At 37.0% G+C, this 14,064-nt stretch overlaps 1 protein-coding gene across 1 annotated transcript in view; it reads left to right on the top strand.

Moving 5' to 3' along the window:
• Positions 1-14,064, top strand: part of gc.S (group-specific component (vitamin D binding protein) S homeolog) — a 57,086-nt gene that overhangs the window by 15,442 nt on the left and 27,580 nt on the right.

Genomic DNA, 14,064 nt, shown 5'->3' on the forward strand with positions numbered 1-14,064 from the left:
TGAAAATGGTTTATTTACATGAAGCAGGGTTTTACATATGAGCTGTTTTATGCAATATCGTTTTATAGAGACCTACATTGTTTGGGGGGGTATAGTTTTCCTTGTAAAATGGAAATTTTCTATTTAGGATCACCCAATGGCACATACTACTTAAAAAGTATATTATTATGCACATGGTTTATTTTCATGAAGCAGTGCTTTACATGTGACTTGTTTATGCAATGTTGTTTAAGCAATATTAAAGAACAACAATTTTTATTGGTAGCCCCAAAGCAAAAACAAGGTGCCATGAAAAAAAAAAGCTAATAGATGCTAATTTAGATTCCTACAATATTACGAGTGACAAAAAAATGTTCTCAACAAAAAATTGTCATGCCCATACACTTTAATATAGTTTGCTACAAGATAATGTTTGTACTAAATTCGGATGAAATCTTTACTACTATTACTGTTTGTGTAAACAGCTAGTTACTGCTGACCAGCCACAGCATAATTTTAAGCATCAAAACTGCAACCATCTTTAATCGTATCTTTCAGAATTAGAGGGCATTTAATATTCTTGGCAGTAGCACCACACTTGTTCTTATGTCTGAGTCGCTACATGGCAGTTATAGAGGAGGAAAATAAAGGTTAGAGACATACATTAGTACCAAAGATTTTATTTCTGAAGTTAGGACAAGCCTTTGCTGTATCTTTCCCTTTCTAAATTTTTCCTGCAGTTCGGAGAACAGATCGCTATGAAAGGAAGCAGCTTTGTTTCATGATCCAGTTCTCAGATTAACTGCAAATGACTAATGATGTTCAATAATGTTTCAGGGCTATAATGAGATTTACACAGAAACTAAAAATGATGACTTTTAGCAATATAATGATACTTTTTTTATGATAATATAACAGTTAAGGTTTTTATAAACCTTGAAGGCAATTTCCCTGATGAAGATTGGGAGGTTTTTTTTGAACGCATGAATGATTTTGTTGTCAGCTTGATAATGTTCTATTTCAGCACTGGCTTCATAAAAAGAAAAAAACGGAATTCCAATCATTTGTACTATTTCGAATATTAATTAAATTTGCAGTTATAATTATTTCTAAATAGGCATAGCAGATTTTCATGATACTAAATTAATTTATTCTTCTTATAATTTGATTCTTCTTCTTAATAATCCATTAAGAAGAGGAAATTATGACCATGATACCACTTTTCTTCAATTATATCCCCTCACTATATATACCTCACTTAATGTATGTTTGTTGTTTGGATAGGAACTGGCTACATGATCGTGTACAGAAGGTGGTTGTCAATGAAACAATGGTACTTTTATTCAAAGAGAAACTAAAGGGCCAAAGGATGTACAGCTCTGATCTATGTAGTTTCCCACACACCCTGATGTAAGCCTTGGCTTGGCTAAAAGTCAATGGCAAATGGTCCTTTTAACAATCGGAACATGTTTTTTGCCTTCATGATTTTGTCGAGCTGTGTGTCAAGCTGTTTGACACTTGTTTCCTTTCAACAATCCAATAAATTCGCAATTTTCATTCAATAATCCGAATAATTCAAGTTTTTCGGACGACAATTCAAAAAAGTTGCATGATGTTGTTGAGACTTTTCCTGCACAGACAATTTTTGATTGGAATTGTTAGTAAATTAAGCCAAATCATGGATGGGAGTTTTTGGAGTTTTTGGAGTTTTTAATGTAATGGGAAAATGGGAGTTTTACTTAATAGCCCCCTTAATGTTATCTGACTTATTTGACCATAGACCAAACAGATGGATGCTGAACAAGGAGCCATACATGGTATGGGCAGTTTTTTATTGTTCTGCTCATCCAGTCCAGCATCCCAAACTTTTGGGATAGATGAAACAAAAGAAGCTGTGTCATCTTCACTACCTTATCTGCAGAACTGGCAGAAATGTATATTTTATTAGTAAGCATATTGCTATCTAATATTAAAAAAAATCAATCAAGTGATCGTGAGTCAAATACATTAATTTAATAAATACTGTACCTCGTATCTCAAGAAGCTTTAGAATATACAGGGTTGTATTTTCTTTGAGTTGTATTCCCTAGATCAGTGGTCCCCAACCAGTAGCTCGCGAGCAACATGTTGCTCTCCAACCCCTTGGATGTTGCTCTCAGGGTCCTAAAAGCAGGAGCTTATTTTTGAATTTCAAGCTTGAAAGCAAGTTTTAATTGCATAAAAACTAAGTATAGTGCCAAGTAGAGCCCCTTGTTGGCTGCCTGTCAACATAGGGGCTACCAAATAGCTAATCACAGCACTTATTTGGCACCCCAAGGGACTTTTTCATGTTTGTGTTGCTCCCCAACTCTTTTTACATTTGAATGTGGCTCGCAGGTAAAAAAGGTTGGGGACCACTGCCCTAGATGCTTAATTTCTTCCTGCTCATGGAAGCATTTACTATAGTGTTCGATCTTTCAACTCAGAAAAGGCTTCTGCTTTTCTTACTGTGCACATTTTTTTGTAACCTTAGTAATATCAATACCGATCCCTTAAGCATAGTTTGTACAGCTCATTTTGAAAGCTCTTAGACATCATTTGCAGAGCCCTACTTGAACATTATTTGATCTCATCAATATACATTTAGCAGCAACGGAATTAAAAGCCTGTCATTATCAGTGCAAAGGTGAAACATTTCTCTTCCATTCAGCAGTAAGCTCCAAGCTTGCTCTTTCATACCATATCTCTGTATGCAGCAATCATTACAATTATAAATTGTGTTAATGACATGCAAATATTTCCTTACAATGTGTATCCTATTCTAGGGACAGCTGTTCTGATATTAATAGACAATCTCTATCTGGAATGACTTATCTAATCAGATGTGAAAGTCAGCAGTAATTAGAGATGAGCTTGTTTGGGGTTCATTCCAGTGCCTCTTTCTGGCTTTGCTGAGAAAAGCAAGTATTATGTGGACATTAAAACCAATGTGTAAAACACATGATAAAATCATGATAAAATCCTGATATAGATAATCACAACACACAAAATAACTCAGCAATTAGGAGCTGTAATAGGAACTATGGTAGAAAATGAAATTTAAGCTGGGAACAAAAAAGACAAGTAAGCAGGTAAAAAGGAAAGCACTGGTAGGTAGTGATGGGCGAATTTCTCCTGTTTCGCTTCGCCAAAAAATTAGCGAATTTCTTGAGAAACGGCAAAAAAATCTGAAACGTCAAAATATTTTCGACAATTCTGACGCCATTAGTCAATGGGCGCTTAGAATTGTAGCCGGCAATTTCGCAAATGTATTCGCCGGCGGTGGAATGCAGAATAAATTCGCCCATCACTACTGGTAGGAAGCAGAGAATAGTGAGTCAGAGAGAGAATGATAGGGGAATATTTGGAAATTTGAGGCAATGAAAGGAAAAAGTTTGGACAGAGGTGAGAGAGGAATAATTAAACTTAAAAAAATCCAACAGGTTTGAAAAATTACAAAGGGAAAACCAAATAATGAACAAAGGTTGAAGAAAATAAAAGGCACTGAAGAAAAAGAAGATAGAAAGGGTTAATTATGGGCTGCCAGTTATGGGCTGCAGTGATGGTTGACGCAGGCTCACTTTTTCTAGTACTAACCAAAGACTTCATAACTTAGCAATCCATAACTATATCACAAAGATGTACCTTCATAGGATTTTAAATTATAGAAATTACTATCATTTGAAATCCTATGTAGGTACATCTTTGTGATATTGCTATGGATAAGTAATATTCATCTCAGATAATGATAATTCTTAAAATGTAATGTTGCATATTACAGAATATGGACTCTCAGCAGCTACCTGGGTTAGTGGAGATGATCCCAAAGAAAAGTTGAAATATCTTCTGTTCTGACCCCTATTCTAACCCCTTTGGTAATAAATGATCTCATGAGACAGAATTTATACAGAAAAATAAAATACCTTATGTTCTTCAAAACTGCCACCTTGACAGTGATTTTTTTTTGTTCTTTTCTGATTCTTTTAATATGGGCATTTCCATTTGAAAGTCTCCACAGAGAACATGTGGCTCCATTCATTTTTGTGAGCTAAAATCATTCTGACATGTTTCAGGCATGCGCATATATTTAGATCTTAATCCTTCACATCTTCCGACAGTTTTACTTTACCCTGTTTTTATGTCCATTAAGACAAAAAACTTTTAATCCCAGCTGTTTAATATAAAATAGCAGGCACATTGACAGAGGTACTGTATTTGCTATATTTTTCCAAATGTAATTTGACAATTTTTTTTAAAGCCCGACATTTGTGTGGGTGGGAAATAATTTTTTCTGAAAAATGCTTATTAACTTAATATTAGACAAACTGGTGATTGTAGTATAAAATGTTCCAGAATAGAAGAATGTGCTGAAATGACTATTATTTATTGAAGGGCCCAAGATGGTTTTTACAAGAACTTCCATTTCTACCTTTATTTTAATGGTTTCAAAACATTTTGCTTAACATTAATGTTAAATATCCAGTTATGTTGGATATGGTTTCTCAATGGCACGGCAAAATAATCCAAAAACACAAAGTCAAATGTTATTTTGTAAATCATAACCTTCAGTTCGTCAGTAACTTATCCTGCATAAGATTTGTCAGATATGTTCCCCTAATTATCTACTTGCTAAGGCACACTGGACTAAAACAGAACTGATGCTAGCTGTAATGCTTGCTGGTAATAAGAGTAGTCTTCCCAGACATTTAGAATGAAAGTGTGTGGAATTACAGGTGACAGTGGGTTATTTCTAACTGTTTTAACTGTAACTCCAAAATGTATCTAAAGGTCGAGAAAACAGAGGACTGCATAATGTAACACAAGCGCATTAATTATGTGGGGTATTGAATGGGCACTACGGAACTGGAGAAATTGCAAATCTGTGCAAAATATTGTAACATGGACATGGGGGAGGGGTGTGAGTGTTGATTTTGGTAATACTGAGATCAGCCATTATCCAGATTTAAGACTGTCATGCCCTTTAAGATGACAGATGCTTCTCCAAACATCTACTGTCTGTATTTACTTCCTAACAAATACGATTATTGAGAATACTGCATGCCTTCAGGTTCAGGGTTTACACTATTTGGTGGCTTTTAAGTCAGTGCTCAGCATCTGAATTGCCTTGGAACCAAGGAATGGTAAAATGTAAATATTGGGGGGGGCATGGCGGGATGCGGTGCTGAGCAGACACACACAGAGATAGCTCCATAAGGCAGAGTCCACTTGCAACACCATTATGAATTGGGTAAATGATCATCACTGCTACATCTACCTCCTGCATAAACAAATGGAGGAACTTGTTAATAGAGGTAGGAGAAATAATCTTTGCATTAAGGGAATACCTGAATTCTGCCCCTCATCAGGTATGACTACAAATAGTCACACTTGAGACTCATCAGGTCACGGCCAAAGACTCAAACTAAGAATTAACTTTCTGCTAAGTGCCAAAGCTATTCATAGAACTGGTTAACTGGTGGAAAAGAATGCTTTGTTGTAAAAGGCAAGCACTATCAGTCATTACATGACTACTTACTGAGAAAGGACATATATATAGTAAGACCTCTTTAGGACATTCTGGAATGGACACCACTTCACTGGCTGATGTTGTGAACTAAGGAGTTTTTGCTATGGCCCACACTGACAAGGTGGTTGCACAAAACCAAGAATATGAGCCTAACACTTCAGTTTGATAGACTACTATGACCCTTTCAGCAGGACCCACAAGATCAAGATGCAATTTTCTTACGACAATGACAATGGCTTGATATATATCATAATCTGCTTCTAAGTGGTTTTACAGGCCTATAACTATCCGAGTGGAAGATAGAGAAATCACACACTGCAATGCAAAAAGCTGAGCTACTGTAACTAGTTGATTTACAACAAGTTGAAGTTTTATATACCGAAATGTTGAGGTTTAATGTTACTCTATTATTGAATTTAAATGGTTATGGGATCCATTATCTGGAAAGCTGTTATCCAGAAAGCACAGAATTACGGAAGGCTGTGTCAATTATAATCACATAATCCAGATTTTTAAATTTGATTTGTTTTTTATCTGTAATAATAAAACAGTACCTTGTACTTGATCCAAACTAAGATTTAATCAATTTTTATTGGAAGCAGAACCTGTTGTGTCCATGGAATATAGTGAACCACACAGACAAGTAACTGCAGGAGTAATTGCTGTAATGCTTAACAGAAAGGAAACTCCATAACACAGTAAGATAAAAGTAGCAGAAAAAACATAACAGCAGATTCAACATGAAGCCTTATACATAAGACTCTAGTACTAGAACAGCATAAGCAGATTCAACAGGAAACATGCACAATTACTTTATCTCATATTTAACAGAACCAGCCTATTGGGTTTATTTAATGTTTACATGTTTATACTTCTAGCAGATTTATGAAGGGTCGAATTTCGAATTTGAAAAACTTCAAAATTCAAAAAGACCAACTGAAATTAAATTGAAGGTTTTTTTTGGCTGAATAGGTCTGTTGGCGATCGAATAAGTCCCTTTTTGAATGAATGCAAATCATACCAATCGAAGTAATAGTGCATTCAAATCGTACGATTCAACGTTTTTCCCCAAAAGTCCACCAATTGACTCCAAATAAGTTAACCCCATAGGTTAAAATAGCAATTCAGCAAGTTTTAGATGGCGAATGGTTGAAGTCGGATTTTTAAAGAGACAGTACATGATAAAAAAAAAATCTCAGCTGTCAATCAAATATGCCTTAGGCATAGAGGCGGGCAGACAATCACTTTCACTTTCCATTCGCACTTCTTAGATGTCACTGCTCTCCACACATTCCCCGTTCTCTTCACCATTTAATTGTGTAGCCAGGGCATCGGGATGGACATCCGATTCCCCATTCTGATGCACAAACAAGACTCTGAGATGATGCAAGGCTTGCCTTAAAGGAACAGTAACGTCAAAAAATAAAAGTGTTTTAAAGTAATAAAAATATAATGCAGTGTTGGCCTGCACTGGTAAAACTGCTGCGTTTGCTTAAGAAACACTACTATTGTTTATATAAATAAGCTGCTGTGTAGCAATGGGGGCAGCCATTCAAAGGAGAAACGGCTCAGGTTACACATCAGATAGCAGATAAGCTCTGTCTGTCTAATGGTGTTATCGGTTATCCATTAGTTAACCTGTGCCATTTAGCCGTTTTTCAATTTCCACCATTGCTACATAGCAGCTTGTTTATATGAACTATAGTAGTGTTTCTGAAGCAAACAGATCAGTTCTACCAGTGCAGGGCAACAGTACATGATATTTTCATTACTTAAAAACACTTAAATTTTTTGGTGTTACTGTTCCTTTAATAACAGTGTCCACAAAATGGCTCCTGCCTGCTTGCTATAATTATGAATTCCCAGACTAAAGGTGTCAATGATTAGTTAAGTGTCTGTGTATTCCAATATACAAAGGGCTTCTATTCATATCCCATACTGACTTATTGATACTGAGAGAATATGGTTAACTAAACCATTCAAAGCCACATTGCCTCCCTGCCATTTTGTTCATGGAAAATACAGTTAACAAATGCCCTGATTGTGTAAGAGTTGAGTAACCCCATCCCGCCTTTGCTGGAAGTGTCCTGAATTCAAGTTTCACAAATTCGATAATTTGCCCCAGGGAGGAAAAATCTGATTTTTCAGTCTTGCTTGAGCAGTATCTGCTCTCTTAACTATGGATCTGAATAGCAATTTCATGTTGAAATTGTTGTATTTGTAATTTTATTCTCTAGCAACCAAACTGTAATTCAAACACTGATATACGGTATGTTACGTATTTGTCACAGTGGTAGTTTTTTTTTTTTTTTAAAAAAAAGCCATATTTGTGCTGTTGGTTAATAAGCATGTTGTCATTTATTATCAGGTATCTGATAAATATTGTGGGGGCTCAGATTGAGGAGAGGGGATGCAACAAATTATACAAATCCCTAGATAACATATGCTCGATATTTGTGTGATATGTCTCCATATATTACACCCCATCTCTGCTTTGCACTGTCCAGGAGAAAGAAATGAGCAGGGTTTTTCACATTTTGCATTTTTCTAGTCCCAGGACAGACAGGGGTCTGGAGATTATAATTTTCTGCCATTTCCTGCCACTAAGAGTGCAGATCTGATATTCAGCATGCCACCTGAAAGGACTGCGCCACTTAACTGCAATCCATATAGCTTGCTTGTAATTGATGAGCAAATCTGTCCCATTTCGCTTTGCTGAACAATTTGTCTATAGGCATCAACATTTTTTTTTACAAGCAACAATGTTTTTCTCACTGCAGATGCATTAAAGTCAATGCTCATTTTTTTTTCTTATGGTGACTTTTTGGTCTCTACGAGAATTGTGTCTTGGCGACAATTTTGTCTTGGTGACTGTTTTGTTGTGGTGAAATTTTTTGCTGTGGATTTTTGCCGCAGTTTTGTGAAAACATTCCCAAATTTTGTTCACTGTGTCAACGATATGGGGTCTGATTCGATTTGAAGTGTAATGCAGTAATACTTTCAGAAAAGTTCTAAAGTGCATATTTATACTGTATAAGTAATCTAAATTTTTTTTCTCAGACTAAACTAAATGAAATAATAGGTCTCCATTACATACTTATTTCAGAAATCTGCAGTAGCCTGCAAATTGGGGAAAATAAGCCACTGTTTTATGAAATAGTCTAAACCATTCTCAGCAGGCTAAGGCTATAATTTCTAAACATTCTGAATGTGATTTTAAACTCCCAGGATTTGCCATACAAACTTTATGAACTATTTCATGTTTCATTAAGGAAATACTGTTGCAGAAACTTCATTGAATTTTTAGCATGAAAAAGTAGCGCAATGGCTCCCTCTAAAGGGAATATTATGAACAACCCATTTTGAAAAAAATTTAGATTATAATCAATAGTGTGACCTGAAAATACAGAAGATATATAATTTGTCCGTAATGATTTCACTAATTTGTACAGCAGGCATATTTATTCTCATATGTATACTTCATTAGAAAGTGAAAACTTGCTGTACCATTGTAGTAGCGTAGTACAACTTTATATTTTAATAGAGCTACTGTATGTGTGAATATCTGGCATACTAGGTACATCTATATTTTCCATGGGTATTATGCACTGCTGAGATTGTGCAAATATGAATTATATGTAGTAAATGAGGACTTGTGACATTGGTTGTTTATACTGTGTTTTTGCACCTGTCTATGTGTTTGGGTGTTTTCATGCTGCATTTAGACAGTGTTATGTCTTGCTGAAAAATAGTTTGCACCTCCCATGGGATCACAAATGGCACATGAGGCTTTGCTTCTTTTTCCCCAATTTGAATGAAACTTGGAGCCTTGGCTGCCAATAGCAACTCCTCAGCACTGTACTGTATATAATTTATGGTACTGAACATGAACAAGTATGCAATGCTACATTTTCATGCTATTATAGTATGACAAACACCCAAATGAACTGAATTCTAGTTCATGTAATAGTGCTTGCAATTTTACAACAGACATCTGAAACCATATTGAACTGAGCTCTCTGAAATATTGCTAAAGATCCAGTCTTTCAGTTTCTTATAAGAAAAGAATAGGTGACCTTAGTTGGTGCACTCCCCCATAGCCCATTTCACTTACCAGAGTATAAATCAGGGGTCCCTAAAACTTCTTACCTGTGAGCCACATTTGAATACAAAAAAAGTTGGGGAGCAACACAATCATGAAAAAGCTGTAATTGGTTATTTGGTGGCCTCTAGTTGGACTGGAAGACTAAAGGTGGGTCTGTTTGGCAGTATTCGTAGACTTTATGCCTCCAAAACTTGCCTCCAAGCAGGGCTGTATTTAGGTCCAGTGCCACTCTAGGCACTAGATACAGTGTTCCCCCAATGTGAGGAATGATATCACAAGGTGGGTATGTAATGGGGGCAAATATCTCCTATGCCTTACCTGTCGTTAACCCTTTATGTACCAGCGACCTTTTGTGTTCCGGGAAACCTTCAGTGAAACACATGATTTAGAGTTATAGTTTAATCATGGTCTCTTAATTGTCACAACCTTCAATTAAGCAGCAGCACATTAACGAGGCTCAATCTCCCAGCTTTCCATATGCCACTTCGTAACTGCACACAGTCAAGGGGAACTCACAGGAACCCCTCTTGGGCCCTGGCCAGCTCTATGTGGATCAGCCTCTCCACTTAAGCCCTGGCTACCAGTGGGAACACTATGCATGAGGCCATACCTGCCCATGCTAATTACCTAGCTTTCTTACACTTCCTAGAGTGTACTATTACACCACTAGGCCAAACACTACCGAGGCTCAGTACCTCTTCCAGAAGATGACTCTACTGCTGCAAAGCCTACTGCTCAGCTCTCTTCCCATGAGGCATCCCTGATCAAACTTCCCGAAACCTTCCCTTTTATAACTTGCTATTCTCCACCCATTGGGGCCTTTCCCTCGCAACTGTTATCCTCTAGCTCCCCCTTGTGGCAAACCTGAAAATATGTATTAACCATTACTTGAACATTTATATACATTTATCTATATATTAAACCATCAACATTTTACCCTATTACATCTCAACCTTCTGAAAACCAGTCACGTCCTCATATCTGCCAATTAAACTATTACTCTACATTTTCACAGGGGTGACGTCACTTCAGATAAATGTCACTTTTTTCAAATAAATATGCACCCAAGGCCTGCTGCCCAAAACCTGCTGCCCTAGGGACAGACCCTTGGGTGCATATATGCAGTATAAATACAGCCCTGTCTCCAAGTCAGAAATCCAAAAACGAGCACCCACTTTGATGTTTCTATGAGAAAAATTAAAGGCCCTGATGAGCAACATGTTGCTCGCGAGTCACTGGTCGGGGATCACTAGTATAAATGGACTCATTCTAGTCAAAATATTTTAAAGTTGTACAACAAATTTGCTTAGTCTGCCTATTTAGAAGTTAACCACAGCAGATTTTTGGCGTTTACTGTCACCAGTCAAGGAAAGCCCTGACACTATAAGGGCAGGAGCTGTATGAAAAGGGATCCGAATAATAAGCAACCACATTACACTGGTTTATGTTCAGAGATTGGCAGAATCCTATATAACTGTGATTGGGTGAGAAGGCATGAGTTACGGCAGGTCAAAGCTCATCTGGGGGTGGAGTGGTATGTAAAGTCAGGGGAAGAAGAAGTTCACTCCCTTTCTTCTGAGCAGGTAGAAACTTCCCACTCACTCTCCTCCCTTTTGAATATTTTGCAAAATGTCAGGAGTTTTCATCTTTTTGTTTACATGTTATCTATTAATAACTGAATGTGGTTATTTTCCTAAATGCATGGTTTTGTTGTGGATTTTGTAACTTTACACAGTATAAATGTGACAGTCAGTATTGTATTACTTCATTTTAATTCCGAATGCTTGATCCAGGAAATGTTTCTGATCACCATTTGGGTCAGGAAGCTATTTTTTCCCTCTTGGGGCATAATTGCCACTGGCTTCAGGCTGAGTTTTTTGCCTTCCTCTGGATCAAAACAGTGGATATATGCTGTTTAAGTTTTATTTGTCACAGCAGCGGCAGTGTAAGGAGCGCCCGGAGGCACTCCTCTCCACAAAGATGGCAGGGCCAAGAGGTCACACACATTACGTTGCAGCGTTTTGTAACCAGTGAGTCAAACTGCGCAACGTCAGCATGTCCATTTTGGTGTGAAATTGTCCCTTTAAATAGACATCAGTAGCTAGTACCATTGCCGATTTTAGGTTCTACTTTAAGCTAATCACTTTTATTACTATTATTAGTTATTTAGAAAGATAGTCGGAGCCAACTAAGTTAAATGTAGCCTTTAGCCCGCAGGTTGGTAATAATCTCAATGAACAAAAAGGCACAGAACAGCTACACTGAATGCTGGAGAGTGACACACCCATCCAATTCAGCTGCAGCCAGCCAACCAGTTCAAGCCAAGGTTGCTACAAAGTATTAAAATATAACTTTTAATTGAAACTGCTTTAAAAGAATTACTCATTTGGCCACACCAGCATACACACTCACAGCGTGAAAAAATGCTACGCCGTGCGGGACCATGTCCCTAAAATAACACACAATTAAAAACTCAAAGCGTAGGTTGGAAAGGTGGTGGGTATGTGCAAAGTCTTTAGTAGCAGGTTTAAATACCCATTGTCAGTACCTGCTCAATAGGGATATTCCTCAGTATTACACCAATAGTGCTGGTTCCCACCCTTCCACCCTTCCCCCAGCAAAGTTTTCTGCCTAGCTACGTTGGGAAGAGTGGGAGCTATTCACACCACCTTCCACCTACGCCGCCCTACGCGTTTCGCTGACAAGCAGCTTCGTCACTTATGCCCCTGACGAAGCTGCTTGTCAGCGAAACGGTGTAATACTGAGGAATATCCCTATTGAGCAGGTACTGACAATGGGTATTTAAACCTGCTACTAAAGACGTTGCACATACCCACCACCTTTCCAACCTACGCTTTGAGTTTTTAATTGTGTGTTATTTTAGGGACATGGTCCCGCACGGCGTAGCATTTTTTCACGCTGTGAGTGTGTATGCTGGTGTGGCCAAATGAGTAATTCTTTTAAAGTAGTTTGAATTAAAAGTTATATTTTAATACTTTGTAGCAACCTTGGCTTGAACTGGTTGGCTGGCTGCAGCTGAATTGGATGGGTGTGTCACTCTCCAGCATTCAGTGTAGCTGTTCTGTGCCTTTTTGTTTATTATTAGTTATTTCAAGATTTGGTCACATGCAGTAATAAACAAAGATAGTGTTAGAGCATTATTAAGCATTTTCTGCACTGTGTAGAATGTTCCACACACAAAATCTTCTAAGATAATATTGTTCTCATTGATAGTGGGGATTTTATATTTAGCCTTGTACTCTCATCAAAACTATTTTTACGTTAAAAAAGTAAATTTTAGGAGGTAAAATTTATGTTTTCTGAGCTTGTATTAAATGCCTAAAACTTTTATGGAGCTAATTCATTGTGTCACCTTGCTCAGCAGGGCACTTTCAATACAATAGCACAGTAATATGAATATTTAGAGATGAACTGAAGTCTGTGTGTTTAATAAAATAGCATAATTTAATGTTCTTTTTGCTGCTCTACTAATTTTTGGATCACTTGATGAACAGTACATTGCAATTAAGGAGACCCTCGTGGAGCCACTGGTTTCTCGGCATTCCCACATATGAATATTAATATGATGTTAACTAACTTTACTTTAGAGAGTTATTCATATCAGATTCTCTTAAAGGAACCGCAACATCAAACAATGAAAGTGTTTTAAAGTAATAAAAATATAATGCAGCATTGCCCTGCACTGGTAAAAACGCTGTGTTTGCTTCAGAAACACTACTATTGTTTATATAATAAGCTGCTGTGTAGCAATGGGGGCAGCCATTCAAAGGAGAAATGAACTATAGTAGTGCTTCTGAAGCAAACAGATCCGTTTTACCAGAGAGGGCAACAGTACATGATATTTTCCTTAGTTTAAAACACTTTAATTTTTTGGTGTTACTGTTCCTTTAATCTTTGGTAAAGCTGTTACTTCCTATGCCATCCCAAAAAATGTTGAGGCTGTCTATGAATTCATAGAGTTACTTTTCATTATACATTTCATTTCAAATGATTAACCCCTATCCACACAACTAACGTCTTCGAGTCTTTTATTGTGGACTATATCGCGGTAATGGAGGCAGGTCTTTCTCTGACACAGCCATATATAAAGCATTATGTACATTGCCACAAGTAAATTGTAGTAGACGAAAGTTTCAAACATTAAATCAATGAATAGGTGCTAAACATTGTGCCCTTCTTTTATATTACAAATATGTCTATATGTTATTTTACTAAGCAAAATCTGAAACTAAATGTAACGCCACATTCTATTTCAAAGAGGGCAAGTGGGCAGTGTATGGTTGTACCATATCCATATTCTCTCCAATGCATATGATCCCCCACAAAATGGCCAGGGATTTTCTAGTAAATATAACAAGCACCAGTAATTTTCTGACTGTTCTTGAAAACAATATTATACTGCCCATAGTTTATT

The sequence above is a fragment of the Xenopus laevis genome, chromosome 1S (genome assembly GCF_017654675.1).
Source record: "Xenopus laevis strain J_2021 chromosome 1S, Xenopus_laevis_v10.1, whole genome shotgun sequence".
In the NCBI taxonomy this organism is placed as follows: Eukaryota; Metazoa; Chordata; class Amphibia; order Anura; family Pipidae; genus Xenopus; species Xenopus laevis.